Here is a 14,386-nt window from a genome sequence, read left to right on the forward strand (position 1 = left end):
TTGACATTCCTAGAGAAAGCCACTAAATCTGGTGTGGTGAGCTTAGCCCCTAACCAGCCAGCAGCGAGCCATACCTCTGAGCTGATAAGTGCTGGGAACAGAACAGCTAAAAAGTCAGTGATAACATCTAACTCTAAAATGGTGAGCAATAAATTAAAACAGAAGCTCTTAAATATGAATAAACTGCAACACCCGTGCAAAAGAATATGAACAGAAGACTAGGCATTTAGATTTATTTCAAAATTAAAAGGTTTGTGTATTACTAGGGTAAAACATACATAAAAATGCGATGTTAAACTCATGTAAGCGATTGCTGGAACATGGATTACAGCAGGGGTTCTCAAAATTCGTGATACCACTACCCCCTAAAATGCTAAACGAATTTGTGTGGCCACCCACCCTCACTGCCCTGGGTCGCTTCCTCCCCCCCTTCTCACCAGACTCCTTGCCCTCCTGGGGTTCCTTCATGGCATGTGCAGTCCTTAACGCCCTCCACCCTGCAGGCTCCTTTCCCCCATCTCTTTCTCCTCTGTGCCTCTTTTCTGCTCCGCATCCCACTCTCCAGCTGCCTTGCTCCTGGAGTCCCATGGCCCCGGCCACGCTGTGCGGCTTGCTGGCAGCGGCCTTCTGCCGCCCTGCCGCTCTTCACAGCCCGGGGAAGAGGGATCGCAAGTGAAAAAGCCAATCCAGCTGCAACCCCCCTCCCCCAAGTTGCTCACAACCCCCCAAATAGGATAGTCAGGGCTCCCTGAAACAACCAGTTTCCTATGCCAGAGAAATTGGACAAGTTACTTAGCCATTTCCACAGGGAACTTGGCTCTTCGTGGGGAAGGTACGCAATCTGTTCCAAGTGGCTAGCGCGATCTATTACATCATTGGTGTTGTCAGGTATATATACACAACGTTCTTTGCCAATGAGAGCTCAGGTCCCTCCTTTTGCTGCCAGAACTATATCCAATGCCTGACGGTTTTGGAGGGCCAGCTGTCAGATCGCTCCTGTTTCTTTGGCCAGGGCCCTTAAACTTTCTCTAGTTTCATTTGCCATGATTTCAACTACTGCTTGTAACCTCACAAGCCTTTTTGCATGATGTATTACTCCCCCAAATGGGATAAAGGAACCACCAATAGTCTCTTCCCAAGTTAAGGGGCTTATGTGATTCACATACCATTGGGCATCTGACAAGTCCCTTCTTTTTCGCCTCAAATGACGGAGGCGTTCTCGTGGGAAGGAATTGTGGGAAGAGTTAGGCCGGATAACAGATACCCGACCAGTTAACTGGTAACGCAGTATAGGCTTTTGTCCCGCAGACCCACTGAGGCCCTATCAAAGCTGGGAAGGGTCGGTTGCACCCCTTTGCCATATAGGTGTCTACAAAGGAGGAGTAATATCCCCCGAAGGGCACACGGTGATTCTCCTTACGGGGAGTGGTGTTATTTGCATGGCATTGAAAGATTGTACTGTTCTCACTAGGGTGGCTGTAGGGGGAGCATGAGAGTGATTTCATTCTCCAATCTTAGACAACTGCTCCTCCCCAGATTCAGCCCCGTCCCATTCCACACCCAACACCAGTGACCTTTTCCCTCCTCCACACTTATCCATTTAGATACATTGATTCCCACTACTTCCCAAGTGTCGTTACTGTTCCATGTCTTGTTAAACGGATGAGGTCCTCCGGTGAGGCCTGGGGAATTAAGTGGGATTGCCAAGACAGGAACCAGCTTGTGAGTGGGCTGGGATGTGGCTGCAGACCCAGCAATTAGAGATAGTAAGGGTCTGAGCGATCCATACTTGCTGGTGGATAAAAGAATTGTCATTGTCATTGTGGATTCCCCAGACCTTAAGACACCAGTGGCCAAGGAACAGGCCCCACCAGAGGCACATGTTGGAGGCAAGACCCTTTTGGTTCTGGCAACCTCAGCTGAGGGAACCGCAGTCACGGTTTTATGTCCACCAGGCAGCAGGCGCTAGGCTCACTACTGCTTCTTCTTGGGCCTTCCTTTTGGTCCTCGTCTGCTTCAGGCAACCCTTACGCGAACGTAGGTTGTAAGGCATCGCAGGCTGTTCCTCTACGTCTTCTTCTGGAGTCAAAATTGACTCTGCGTGGTCCTGAGGCGATGATTGGTCCGCAGGGGGTGGTGCCTTCTTACACTGCGAAGCCTGTATCCATGCTGCGATGCCGGATAGCTTAACAGCCGTCTGGGTAGAGAGCAGCACCTGATGCGGGCCCTTCCACCGGGGTTCCAAGGCGTGTTTGATGGTGGTGTCGTACGTAGACCCAATCATCTGTCTCAAGAGCGTGGCAGGCATCAGAGGCGGGTTCCGTCGGAGGCATCAGAGGTGGGAACCTGTGAATGGAAGTGACTTACAGCTTCCATTAGTCCCTTGCAGTACTGAAGGAGTATACTGTGAGTCAAGTTCAAGTCTGAGACTGGAGTAATGGTAGCCATTGTTCTCAATTTCAAAAGGACTTAATTTATGTCTTTGGGATGGGGTGGATTGAATTTCCATAAAGGCCAATGGTAAGGCTGCTGGCCAGCTTAACCCTGTAGAGTCACAACATTTTTTGCAAGCTTATTTTTTTTATCACACCATTTCATTTTTCAACTGCACCTGCGCTCTGTGGGTGGTAGGGACAGTGCAGCAGGTGTGTGACATGTAACACACGAGCCAGGTGCTGAACAAGTTGTCCAGTAAAATGTGTACCCCGGTCACTGGACAGAGTGGCAGGAATTCCTTTGGCAGGCATAATATGATTTAACAAACATTTGGCAACAGACAGTGAATCAGCTTTGCGACAAGGAAAGGCTTCAATCCAACCTGAAAATAAGCATACCATAACCAAAATAAATTCATATCGTTGACACTTAGGCATTTGTACAAAATCAAGCTGCCAATGCAAGAACGGTGCTTGGGGCAGGCCCCAGAACCCGTGAGCTACCTTTACAGGTTTGCCAACATTGTAGCTTTGGCAAGTGGCATAGGCGGTAAAGTGGCGGGCTGCAAAACAGCTGAAATGTGGGGCTCACCATCCTGCCTTAGTTACAGCAGAGACCATCGCCTCCTTTCCGACATGCGAAACATCGTGAAGGGGGGTAGAGTGAAAAGGGGGCCACAAAGGTACCAGTAGGCGAGCACCGACGGGAATCGGGGTATAGAGAGCAACCCTGGGTGACCCAGGAGTCTTTTTCTGCTTCTGGGACAGAGTCTTGGAGCAGGATGAGGTCAGAAAGGTGGTACAGAAACAGAAAGGGAACCGAGAAACGCACCTGGGGAAGGTTCTAGGGCAGTATTACGCCTAGCAACATCAGTATCTGCTGTGGAGTGGCCAGGGCACTTAACAATAGCTAATGCAGATGGGAGTAAAACTGCATACAGGAGAGCAGCAATGTAGGGGCCATTCTTGATAGGGGCACCAGCAGAGGTAAGGAAACCCCGAGCTTGCCAGAGGGTGCTAAAGTCACGTACAACCTGTAGAAGCTATGTTTAGCTAGAAGCCATTTTGTGTATTAGAAACCATTTTAGCTTTTTTTTTTAAGCACGTAAACCAGAGTGAACTTTTTTTACCCCGTGAGAAGAGGCCTACAGGATGGGGCCTATTGGTATGTGTTAATTGGGCTGGTTGGGACAGGAGATGTACTCCCTCGTACCTGTCCGCCATCTTGTTGATAAGGCTTTGTTTTTCCAAATTTAATTAAGAATTTCTGTAATTGGATGCCCTGACGTCAGACTGTTTGGCTAAGGGTATAAAAATACTAGGCTTAATTGTATTAGCAGCTTTACTGGGCCCGGCTTTGCTGGGACCACGTTTGGCTCACTTTGCTTTACTAATCAATAAAGCAATCAGTTGTTAGCCGCCTAAACAGAGAGGAGTGTGTTTTTGCTTCGACAAACCCCAAAAGCGTAACGAGAATCAGTATAAATGGTGGCGGAGTGCCCGTCAACCAGAAAGCAAGCGCGGGTTAGGGCAACTAGTTCAGCGACTTGCGCTGTCACAGAAGGTAATGGCACAGCTTCTAGGGTTTCAGAGAGTGATACGGCAGCATATCCTGCAAGGAGACGACCTTGTCTATCCCGAAAGCAGGAACACAAGGTCGGAGTTAGAGAGAGGGACTTCGGAAAGGTCAGGGCGCGGACGGTGACAGCAGAGACAGCTGCAAGGCAGTCGTGGGGTACACCGTCATCAGACAGAGGAAGGAGAGTGGCAGGGTTCAACTGAGAACAGCGCTTTATGGTGATATGCGAAGCCGAAAGCAGGAAAAGTTCGTACCTAGTGAGGCGGGCGGAGGAAAGGTGAGCTGTATTACGTTGTAGCAGGAGAGTTTCTATAGAGCGGGGGACCATGAGAGAAAGAGGAGAGCAGAGGACAAGGGACTCAGCCATTTCGACTAGGCGTGCCGCAGCAGCCACAGCACGCAGGCAGGGGGGTAAACCCTGGGCAACAGGGTCCAAGGTGGCAGAGAAATAGGCCACTGGATGATTTTTGTCACCATGCTCCTGAGTAAGAGCCCCAAGTGCACAACCAGATTGCTCATGGCAGAAAAGAGTAAAAGTCTTACAGTAGTTAGGTAACCCTAAGGTGGGGGGGGTAGTGAGAAGCACTAAAGAGTCAGTTTCTGAGGCCGATAATGAAGGGGAACAGAGGAGTAGATCATTTACATATTGGACCAATGTGGACCCAGAGGGGAAGACCAGGTCAGTGAGGTCTCTGGCTAATGCTTGGGAAAAGAAAGACGGGCTTTCTGTATACCCCTAGGGAAGCATGGTTCATGTGTACTGCTGCCCCTTGTAAGAAAAGGCAAAAAGATACTGGGACTTAGGGTGAACCGGGACAGAAAAGAAAGCAGAACACAGATCAACAACAGTAAAAGGAGTTGCATCTGGTTGGATAGGAGCCAGAATAGTTGCTGGGTTAGGGACTACAGGAAAGGTGGGTACAACAATGCAGTTAATGGCTTGAAGATCCTGAACAAACAGCCATGATTTCTCATCAGGCTTTCAAACTGGGAGGATAGGGGCGTTACGGCACTGGAACACGGGACAATAATGTCTTGTTCCCGCAGGGTGAATATGACCGGAGCTGAAACCTCTAAATCCCAAAAACCCAGTCCCACGACCCCTTCTCCGACCTCATCCCCGTTCTTGCTACCCTCCCCGTTCCCGGTACTGTCTGCCCTGCCCTGCCCTGAATAATGCTGTATTTGCAGAGCCATTAACTTTTGTGAGGACTGCTCCTCTTTCCCTTTTAGAGTGCGGTGGCAATGCTCTGCCACTGCTTGCAATTTGTCCATGGTCTTGGCCTCCCATCCAACACTTATTGGCTTTAACATACTGCCAATAGCAGGTAGGAGGCCATTAACAAACGCATGCGCCAGGGCGCCCTGTCCATTTTCACCCGGTCGCTGTATACCAGAATGTTGCAGAAAAAAAGCCCATCGGTCAGTCGGGTGTGATAGTTCCCCGGGTTTTCTCTTTGTTGCTGTTTACAGCAATGTATGGCCGCCCAGTTGGTTTTTGGAGTCCATACTTGGGGAATGGCCTCACGCAGGCACTTAGCTTGATTCTTACATTTGTTCCAGTAGGCAGCGTCAGGACCAGTGTCTTGTAAATTAGAAGGATGCTCAGTGGTGGGCCAATTTGCTATCAGGAGCCTTTTGTTTTTCTTGCTCGCTAGGGTTTTTAAGTAGCTTACACAGTTGCAGGAGGTCTGCTTCAGAGGATTCATCGGCATTGCGCACTAGCAAAAATTCCTCTGCAAATTTGGTAGGGTTTTCCTGGGGCTTTGGAAAACCTTTTACAATTGAGTGGAGCTCCCTGTGGGTCCACGGTTTATAGCTCCAAGTGGGACCGGTCTGAGTCTTCTCGGAGAACGGGGTAAAGGGAAGCGCTTGGTCTGGTGGTGGGAGAGGAGGTTTCCAATAAAGCTTTTCACTTATAATTAGAATTTTTAAGGGAGGCGAGCTTCGATTCAGTCCATCTAAGATTTGCCTCAAAGCAATCTACCTCTCCTCTAGCCAATTCAGCTTTGGGAAGGCCAAGTTTGGCTTTTAAGACGTCCACTTGGTCTTTGTTCCAAGATCCTAACAGTGGCCACTGAGTTTTGGGATCCCCCAGAGTCAATCTAGATCATTTTTCTAGAAATGTACAGGGGTCTGGACCCTTTCTAAAATATATAAACTGAGCCGGGGTCGCTTTAGGGAACTATCCCTGCTTAGACGTCTGCTTACCCATACAGGAGGACTTCATACACCAATCACACAAGGAGGAAATTCGGGTTCGTCAGAGCGGTGCCCAGTGCAACACACAGAAGAAGCCCACAGGCTACTGCCTCAATCGCCCTTGCGTTCACTCTAAGGATTTTATCCAAGGTGCGGTGCGGCTGCGATTGTGCAGATTCCAGTCACACAGACCGCGGGGACAGGAGCCCCTTGGTCAGCCAGTCCCCGGACAGGGATGGCTCCCAGACTCACTCACACCCCACAGGGAAGACGGATAGACACAGAGACAAGACAGTCCTCAGTCCGGACAAAACATAGAAATAATTACCTGATCAGAGTCCTGATGTTAGATCCCGGGATCCCTACCAGAACAGAGCGGGAACCAACAGGTTCGATGGAGTAGACTTCGCTGTGGTTGTGCACCTTTCCATTCTGGCAGAGAACCGCTCCGGCCAAATGCCCAGGTGCCGGCTACCACGGTCATCCTGCAAGATAGTCAGGGATCACACAGTTCCAGCGAAGACAGTTGCCATCTCGGTGGAACCTGCAAATTGTCAAAGTCAGAAAGAACTCACAGATTTGTCTGTTTATTAGCAAAGCTGCTCTGCTAAATGCACTCAGAAAATGTGAGTGCCATTCAAGTTTCAAACCCCTTGATTTATACAGTCAAAAGAAAGTCAAAAGTATCGCTGTCCTGGTCAGGTGGTCGGTAATATATCCCTACTGCTAATTTCTTATTATTGGAGCATGGAATTACTATCCATAGCGATTCTACTGAACATATTTTTATTTCATTTGATTCTACATTATCTTTCACATACAGTGCCAGTCCGCCACCCACCCGGCCCGCTCTATCCTTTCTATATATTTTATATCCCGGTATGATTGTGTCCCACAGATTTTCCTCATTCCAGCAGGTTTCAGTGATGCCTATTATGTCAATCTCCTCATTTAATACGTAGTACTCTAGTTCACCCATCTTATTAGTCAGACTCCTAGCATTTGTGTACAAGCACTTTCAAAATTTGCCACTGCTTCTTTGTCTGCCCTTCCCTGATGCATTGGATTCCTTTGGATGCGGTTGTTTGTCTGCTCTGGCCCATGGTTTACCCTCTCCCGTCCTCTCTTTCTGACTACAGCTTAGAGAATCTCTGTCTATGGATTCCCCTCTAAGAGAAGTCTCCCTCCGATTGACGTGCATCTCCGCACCAATCGGCTTTCCCCCATCTCTTAGTTTAAAAACTGCTCTACGGCCTTTTTAATGTTTAGTGCCAGCAGTCTGGTTCCACCCTGGTTTAGGTGGAGCCCATCCTTCCTCTATAGGCTCTCCCTCTCCCAAAAGTGTCCCCAGTCCCTAATAAATCTAAACCCTTCTTCCCTACACCATCGTCTCATCCACGCATTGAGACTCTGAAGCTCTGCCTGCCTACCTGGCCCTGCGCGTGGAACTGGAAGCATTTCCTAGCAGCCTAAATTTGGCCTCCAGGACATCTCTCCTACCCTTCCCTATGTCATTGGTAGGGGACCATGACCACGACCACCGGCTCCTCCCCAGCAGTACACATAAGTCTGTCTAGATGCCTCGAGAGATCCGCAACCTTCGCACCAGGCAGGCAAGTGACCATACGGTTCTCCCGGTCATCACAAACCCAACTATCTATGTTTCTAACGATCGAATCACCCACTACTAACACCTGCCTCTTCCTAACTGGCATTCCCTCCCCCTCAGAGGTATCCTCAGTGCGAGAGGATACCGCAACATCCTCTGGGAGGAGGGTCCCAACTACGGAATGGTTTCCCTCTGCTCCCATTGAATGCTCTAAACCATCTACTTCAAGACAGACCCAAGAAAACCAACAATAGAACACCACTTGTCATCACCTACAACCCCCAACTTAAACCTGTCCAACACATTATCAATAAACTACAGCCTATATTGGAACAGGATACCATACTCAAAGAGGCTCTGGGAGACAGACCCATAGTCTCCTATAGACAACCACCTAACCTCAAGATGATGCTTACCAACCACCACAGGACATACCACACTAATACCAACCCTGGTACCTTCCCTTGCAACAAACCCCGTTGCCAGCTTTGTCCACATATTCATTCTGCTGATACCATTATTGGACCTAACCAAGTGAGTTATAAGATCAAGAACACATATTCCTGCGCATCCAGAAATATAATCTATGCTATCATGTGCCGAAAGTGTCCGTCTGCTATGTACATTGGACAAACATCTCAGACACTTCGCCAAAGGATTAATGCCCACAAAACAGATATCAGACAAGATCACAAAGAGAAAACAGTTTCTTGCCACTTTAACCAGAAAGGACACTCTCTAAATGACTTAGCCACCTGCATTCTGCTACAAAGACCTTTTACATCTGCACTTGAAAGGGAATCCTCTGAACTGTCATTCATGTTAAAATTCGACACTTACCAACAAGGACTTAACAAGACTTTGAACTTTCTCACCCATTACCAAGACAGTTTCCCCAATTATCACCTGTAATACCATTAACTCACAAACATCCCACTCTCCCTACCTTTAATATCAGCAATTCACAGACACTTACCTTCCTTCCTCCCCCTTCCCACCCCCCCCGCATCCCCCTTCTGTTCTGCAATGTGATTTGTCCTTTTCATATTTGTTCATTTTTTTTAATTGTATCCTTTGGTATATATGGTTGTGACTACTTTCTTCCACTATTTGATCTGAGGAAGTGGGTCTGGCCCACGAAAGCTCATCATCTAATAAACCATCTTGTTAGTCTTTAAAGTGCTACATTGTCCTGCATTTTGCTAGAACCACAGAGTTGGAAGAGACCTCAGAAGGTCATCAAGTCCAGCCCCCTGCGCTAGGCAGGACCAATCCCAACTAAACCCGGCCAGGGCTGTGTCAAGGCAAGACTTAAACACCTCTAGGGATGGAGACTCCACCTCCTCCCTAGGTAACCCATTCCAGTGCTTCCCCACCCTCCTAGTGAAAGAGTTTTTCCTAATATCCAACCTGGACCTCTTCCACCACAACTTGAGACCATTGCTCCTTGTTCTGCCCTCTGTCACCACTGAGAACAGCCTTTCTGCAGCCTCCTTGGAACCTCCCTTCAGGAAGTTGAAGGCTGCTATCAAATCCCCCCTCACTCTTCGCTTCTGCAGACTAAACAGACCCAACTCCCTCGGCCTCTCCACTCCGTCCACATCCTTTTTGTAGTGAGGGGCCGAGAATTGCACACAATACTCCAGATGTGGCCTCACCAGAGCCGAATAAAAGGGAATGACGACATCTCTGGATCTGCTGGCAATGCTCCTCTTAATGCACCCTACTATGCCATTAGCCTTCTTGGCTACCAGAGCACACTGTCGTCTCCTATCCAGCTTCTCATCCCCTGTAGCCCCCAGGTCCTTTCTGCAGAACTACTACTTAGCTGGTTGGTCCCCAGCCTGGAACTCGTCTGGAAGAGCTTATTTTGTTTCCCGAAGAAAAAGCTGAAATACTGGACCGTCAAGTTCAAAGCCGGTCACCTGGCAACCATAAGCAGAGCGGTGCCTTGTCGGAGCGGTTGCAGCCTCCATAGCCGCTCGGTTACGGTCTCTGGTGTCCCTCCTCAGATCCCCCCGTACCACAGGAGCTGGGGGGTTACACTGGCTGCACCGCCGCAGGAAACCTCCGACCCCAGTCGCTGTCCCAGCCAGGCACCCCGAGTCTGAACCCGTCCCGCCTGGCCCCGTGTCTCCCTCTGCCTGTCACTTGCAGACCCGGTGCCAGCTGAGCGCTCGCCGGAGCCAATCGACTCCGAGCCCTGTTCCCGGGGGACGCGATTGGGGCACGTACCTGGGCACCTTCCGGTCACAGTTCCCAGTCGGTTGCTGTCAGGCCGTGGACCGAGCAAACATCACTTCTGGTCCGTGGGACGGGGCGTGGGCGTCCACCCCGCGAGGGATGCGAGACGCACAGCTCCTGCCTCGTGCCAGAACGCGCCACGGGAGTTCCAATCCCCCCGCCTACATCAGTGCATCATGGGAGACCGAGTGGGGTTCCCATGTGTGAACTGTCAAAACAAGAGACCCCCTGAGAGGGCGTGTGTCCGTCGCAGTGTCTGCCAGCTCCCGCTGCAGTCACGGGTGGGGCCCTGAGCCCGAGTCCCTGTCCCGCCTGCCTCTTCCCTCTGGCCCTCTCAGACTCTCTGGGCCATTGCAGGCTCCGGCTGAGGAGGGCAGGGGTGTTGCTCTCCAGGAGTGGGACCCCAGTATCCGCCTGGCACTGCTGCCATGGCTCCGTCTGACTGTCACGCCCCCTCTCTGCACACTCCTCAGGCACAGGCAGCAGCGTGGGCAGGCAGGCAGGCAGCTCTGCCAAGCCAGCACCAGCTCCTGCCTCCCCCTCTTGCCTCTAGAAGAGGCAGCAAGGGGATTGACAGGTGGGTCCATGAAGCCACCACACACAGTGCTCATGCATATCAGTTCCTGCCTGCCTCCTCCTACCATACTGCTTCCTCTGTATCAGAGGCAGCAGCACAGAGGTGGGGGAACAGGCCGATCCAATGCTTGTGGGGCGCTGATCAACTGTACAACCGCGCCCTCTTGTGACAAGCTGACTTCAAAGCTGGCTTCCCACAGGTATCAGCTCACGCCTCCTCCCTCCTTGCTGCCTCTGACAGAGACAGCGGGTGAGAGGGGAGAATGCGTGTAATCCACAGGATTGACCAATAAGTTGAGGCTTATTGGTTAATCGTGTAGTCCTCTGTACATTGACATTCCTAGAGAAAGCCACTAAATCTGGTGTGGTGAGCTTAGCCCCTAACCAGCCAGCAGCGAGCAATACCTCTGAGCTGATAAGTGCTGGGAACAGAACAGCTAAAAAGTCAGTGATAACATCTAACTCTAAAATGATGAGCAATAAATTAAAACAGAAGCTCTTAAATATGAATAAACTGCAACACCCGTGCAAAAGAATATGAACAGAACACTAGGCATTAAGATTTATTTCAAAATTAAAAGGTTTGTGTATTACTAGGGTAAAACATACATAAAAATGCGATGTTAAACTCATGTAAGCGATTGCTGGAACATGGATTACAGCAGGGGTTCTCAAAATTCGTGATACCACTACCCCCCAAAATGCTAAACGAATTTGTGTGGCCACCCACCCTCACTGCCCTGGGTCGCTTCCTCCCCCCTTCTCACCAGACTCCTTGCCCTCCTGGGGTTCCTTCATGGCATGTGCAGTCCTTAACGCCCTCCCCCCTGCAGGCTCCTTTCCCCCATCTCTTTCTCCTCTGTGCCTCTTTTCTGCTCCGCATCCCACTCTCCAGCTGCCTTGCTCCTGGAGTCCCATGGCCCCGGCCACGCTGTGCGGCTTGCTGGCAGCGGCCTTCCGCCGCCCTGCCGCTCTTCACAGCCCGGGGAAGAGGGGTCGCAAGTGAAAAAGCCAATCCAGCTGCAACCCCCCCCCCCCAAGTTGCTCACAACCCCCCAAATAGGATAGTCAGGGCTCCCTGAAACAACCAGTTTCCTATGCCAGAGAAATTGGACAAGTTACTTAGCCATTTCCACAGGGAACTTGGCTCTTCGTGGGGAAGGTACGCAATCTGTTCCAAGTGGCTAGCGCGATCTATTACATCATTGGTGTTGTCAGGTATATATACACAACGTTCTTTGCCAATGAGAGCTCAGGTCCCTCCTTTTGCTGCCAGAACTATATCCAATGCCTGACGGTTTTGGAGGGCCAGCTGTCAGATCGCTCCTGTTTCTTTGGCCAGGGCCCTTAAACTTTCTCTAGTTTCATTTGCCATGATTTCAACTACTGCTTGTAACCTCACAAGCCTTTTTGCATGATGTATTACTCCCCCAAATGGGATAAAGGAACCACCAATAGTCTCTTCCCAAGTTAAGGGGCTTATGTGATTCACATACCATTGGGCATCTGACAAGTCCCTTCTTTTTCGCCTCAAATGACGGAGGCGTTCTCGTGGGAAGGAATTGTGGGAAGAGTTAGGCCGGATAACAGATACCCGACCAGTTAACTGGTAACGCAGTATAGGCTTTTGTCCCGCAGACCCACTGTGACGTAGGGGGGGTACTTGCTGGGCTGTGGTGACCCCTGCTGTCTGGAGCAAGACCCAGCAGGGAAAACCTCGCTAGGCAGAGGTAAGGCCAAACTTGTTGAACCAGTGGCCAGACACCCCCCATGGAGAGGAACAAAGGAAGGTGGAATGCTGCCCTGACTGCGGGGGCAGGGCTGCAAGGGAATTTAGTTAGTTACTGTGGGAGAGCATGGAGGAGAGCCTAGGAGAAGGGGCTGGAGTTTAGGGGCCCAGTCTCCCCCATCTCAAGGGGGCCTGAGGCATCCTAGCCCAGCTCTGGGACCAGACGACATCTGTGCTGTGCTGTATCCTGGAGAGGCAATAAACTTCCTCTATTCCACCGGCTGGTGAAGTCTGTTTGTGCCCTTTCGGGGTGCAGGAGATGGGGAACCCCCAACGCGCCGTCACACTGGTGTCACAAGTGGGATGCACTGCACCCCGTGGATGGAGCTTCCAGCGGCAAGCGACAAGGCGCAGTAGAAGCAAGAGCCCTGGAGCCAGGCGTGCTGGAGACAGAGCGAAGCGGTTCCTGGGAATCGTGGGGCGCTGCAGCACTAGACTGGTGAGTCTGCACCAAGGGGACCAGCGGGCAGATGGCCTACGCCCAACTCTTGAAGGCAGAGCTGGTGGGGCTGTGCAGAGAGAGGGGCTTGCCTGTGCAGAAAGCAACCAAGGCCCAGCTGATTACCCAGCTGGAAGAGAATGACCAGCCACAGGGCCAGGATCTTGTCCCCAGGGGAAGCAGCCAGACCCTCCCTGAGAGTGTGTCAGGCTCAGAGAGGGGGAGGAGCGCTGGAACCCAACGGAGAGATGAGACAGCGTCTCCCGGGAGGCCTGCAAGCCGTAGCCCATCTAGGGCAGGGGCCAACCCAGCGGAGCTGCGGCGGCTGGAGATCCAGCTGCGGATCAGGGAATTGGAAGTAGAGGACCGAGAGAAGGACCGCCAGGACCGAGAGAGGGAGCGCCAAGACCGAGAGAAGGAGCGCCAAGATCGAGAAAGGGACCGCCAAGATCGAGAGAGGCAGCGACAGCATGAGCTGGCCATGGCAGAGCGGAGAACCGGCGTGGCACTGGCTGCGCCAAGTGCGGATGAGCCCCAAGGTCCCAGGACTGCCAGACGCTTGGAGAGGCTCGTGGTGGCCCAATTGAAGGACATGGGTGACATAGACGGGTTCCTCAGTGCCTTTGAGAGGGCCTGTGGACTGCAACGGGTCCCCCCGGCTGACTGGCTGCAGGAGCTCGTCCCCGCACTGAACCAGGAGGCGGCTGGAGTGCTCAGTCAGCTGGAGAACCTACAGCCAGGGGATTACAACCGAGTCAAGGAGGCCCTGCTGCACAAGTTCGGGCTGACCCCCGAGATGTACAGGAAGAAGTTCCGGGGGGTACAGAAAGGGCCACGGGAGACCTATGTGGATCTGGCCTCCCGCCTGGCGCAATACTGCCGCAAGTGGGTGTCTGGAGTCGGAGCCCAGACCGCAGAGGAGCTGCTCAAGCTGGTCATGATGGAGCAGTTCTATGAAGTGTGCCCACCCAAACTGAAGCAAAATGCAGGACAATGTAGCACTTTAAAGACTAACAAGATGGTTTATTAGATGATGAGCTTTCGTGGGCCAGACCCACTTCCTCAGATCAAATAGTGGAAGAAAGTAGTCACAACCATATATACCAAAGGATACAATTTAAAAAAATGAACAAATATGAAAAGGACAAATCACATTGCAGAACAGAAGGGGGATGCGGGGGGGTGGGAAGGGGGAGGAAGGAAGGTAAGTGTCTGTGAATTGCTGATATTAAAGGTAGGGAGAGTGGGATGTTTGTGAGTTAATGGTATTACAGGTGATAATTGGGGAAACTGTCTTGGTAATGGGTGAGAAAGTTCAAAGACTTGTTAAGTCCTTGTTGGTAAGTGTCGAATTTTAACATGAATGACAGTTCAGAGGATTCCCTTTCAAGTGCAGATGTAAAAGGTCTTTGTAGCAGAATGCAGGTGGCTAAGTCATTTAGAGAGTGTCCTTTCTGGTTAAAGTGGCAAGAAACTGTTTTCTCTTTGTGATCTTGTCTGATATCTGTTTTGT

The 14,386-nt window shown here is 51.0% G+C and overlaps 1 long non-coding RNA gene across 1 annotated transcript in view; it reads right to left on the reverse strand.

Annotated features, from left to right (window-relative positions):
- Positions 1 to 223: 223 nt before the first annotated feature.
- Positions 224 to 14,386, reverse strand: part of LOC149521409 (uncharacterized) — a 31,503-nt gene continuing 17,340 nt past the window's right edge. Inside the window, exons 2-3 of the long non-coding RNA XR_016347962.1 lie at positions 6,545 to 6,701; positions 224 to 2,818 (exon numbers count right to left, since the gene is read on the reverse strand). This is a non-coding gene — a long non-coding RNA (uncharacterized LOC149521409). The remainder of the gene's footprint in view (positions 2,819 to 6,544; positions 6,702 to 14,386) is intronic.

Source organism: Pelodiscus sinensis, chromosome 27, assembly GCF_052426305.1.
Source record: "Pelodiscus sinensis isolate ZL-2025 chromosome 27, ASM5242630v1, whole genome shotgun sequence".
Classification (NCBI taxonomy): domain Eukaryota; kingdom Metazoa; phylum Chordata; order Testudines; family Trionychidae; genus Pelodiscus; species Pelodiscus sinensis.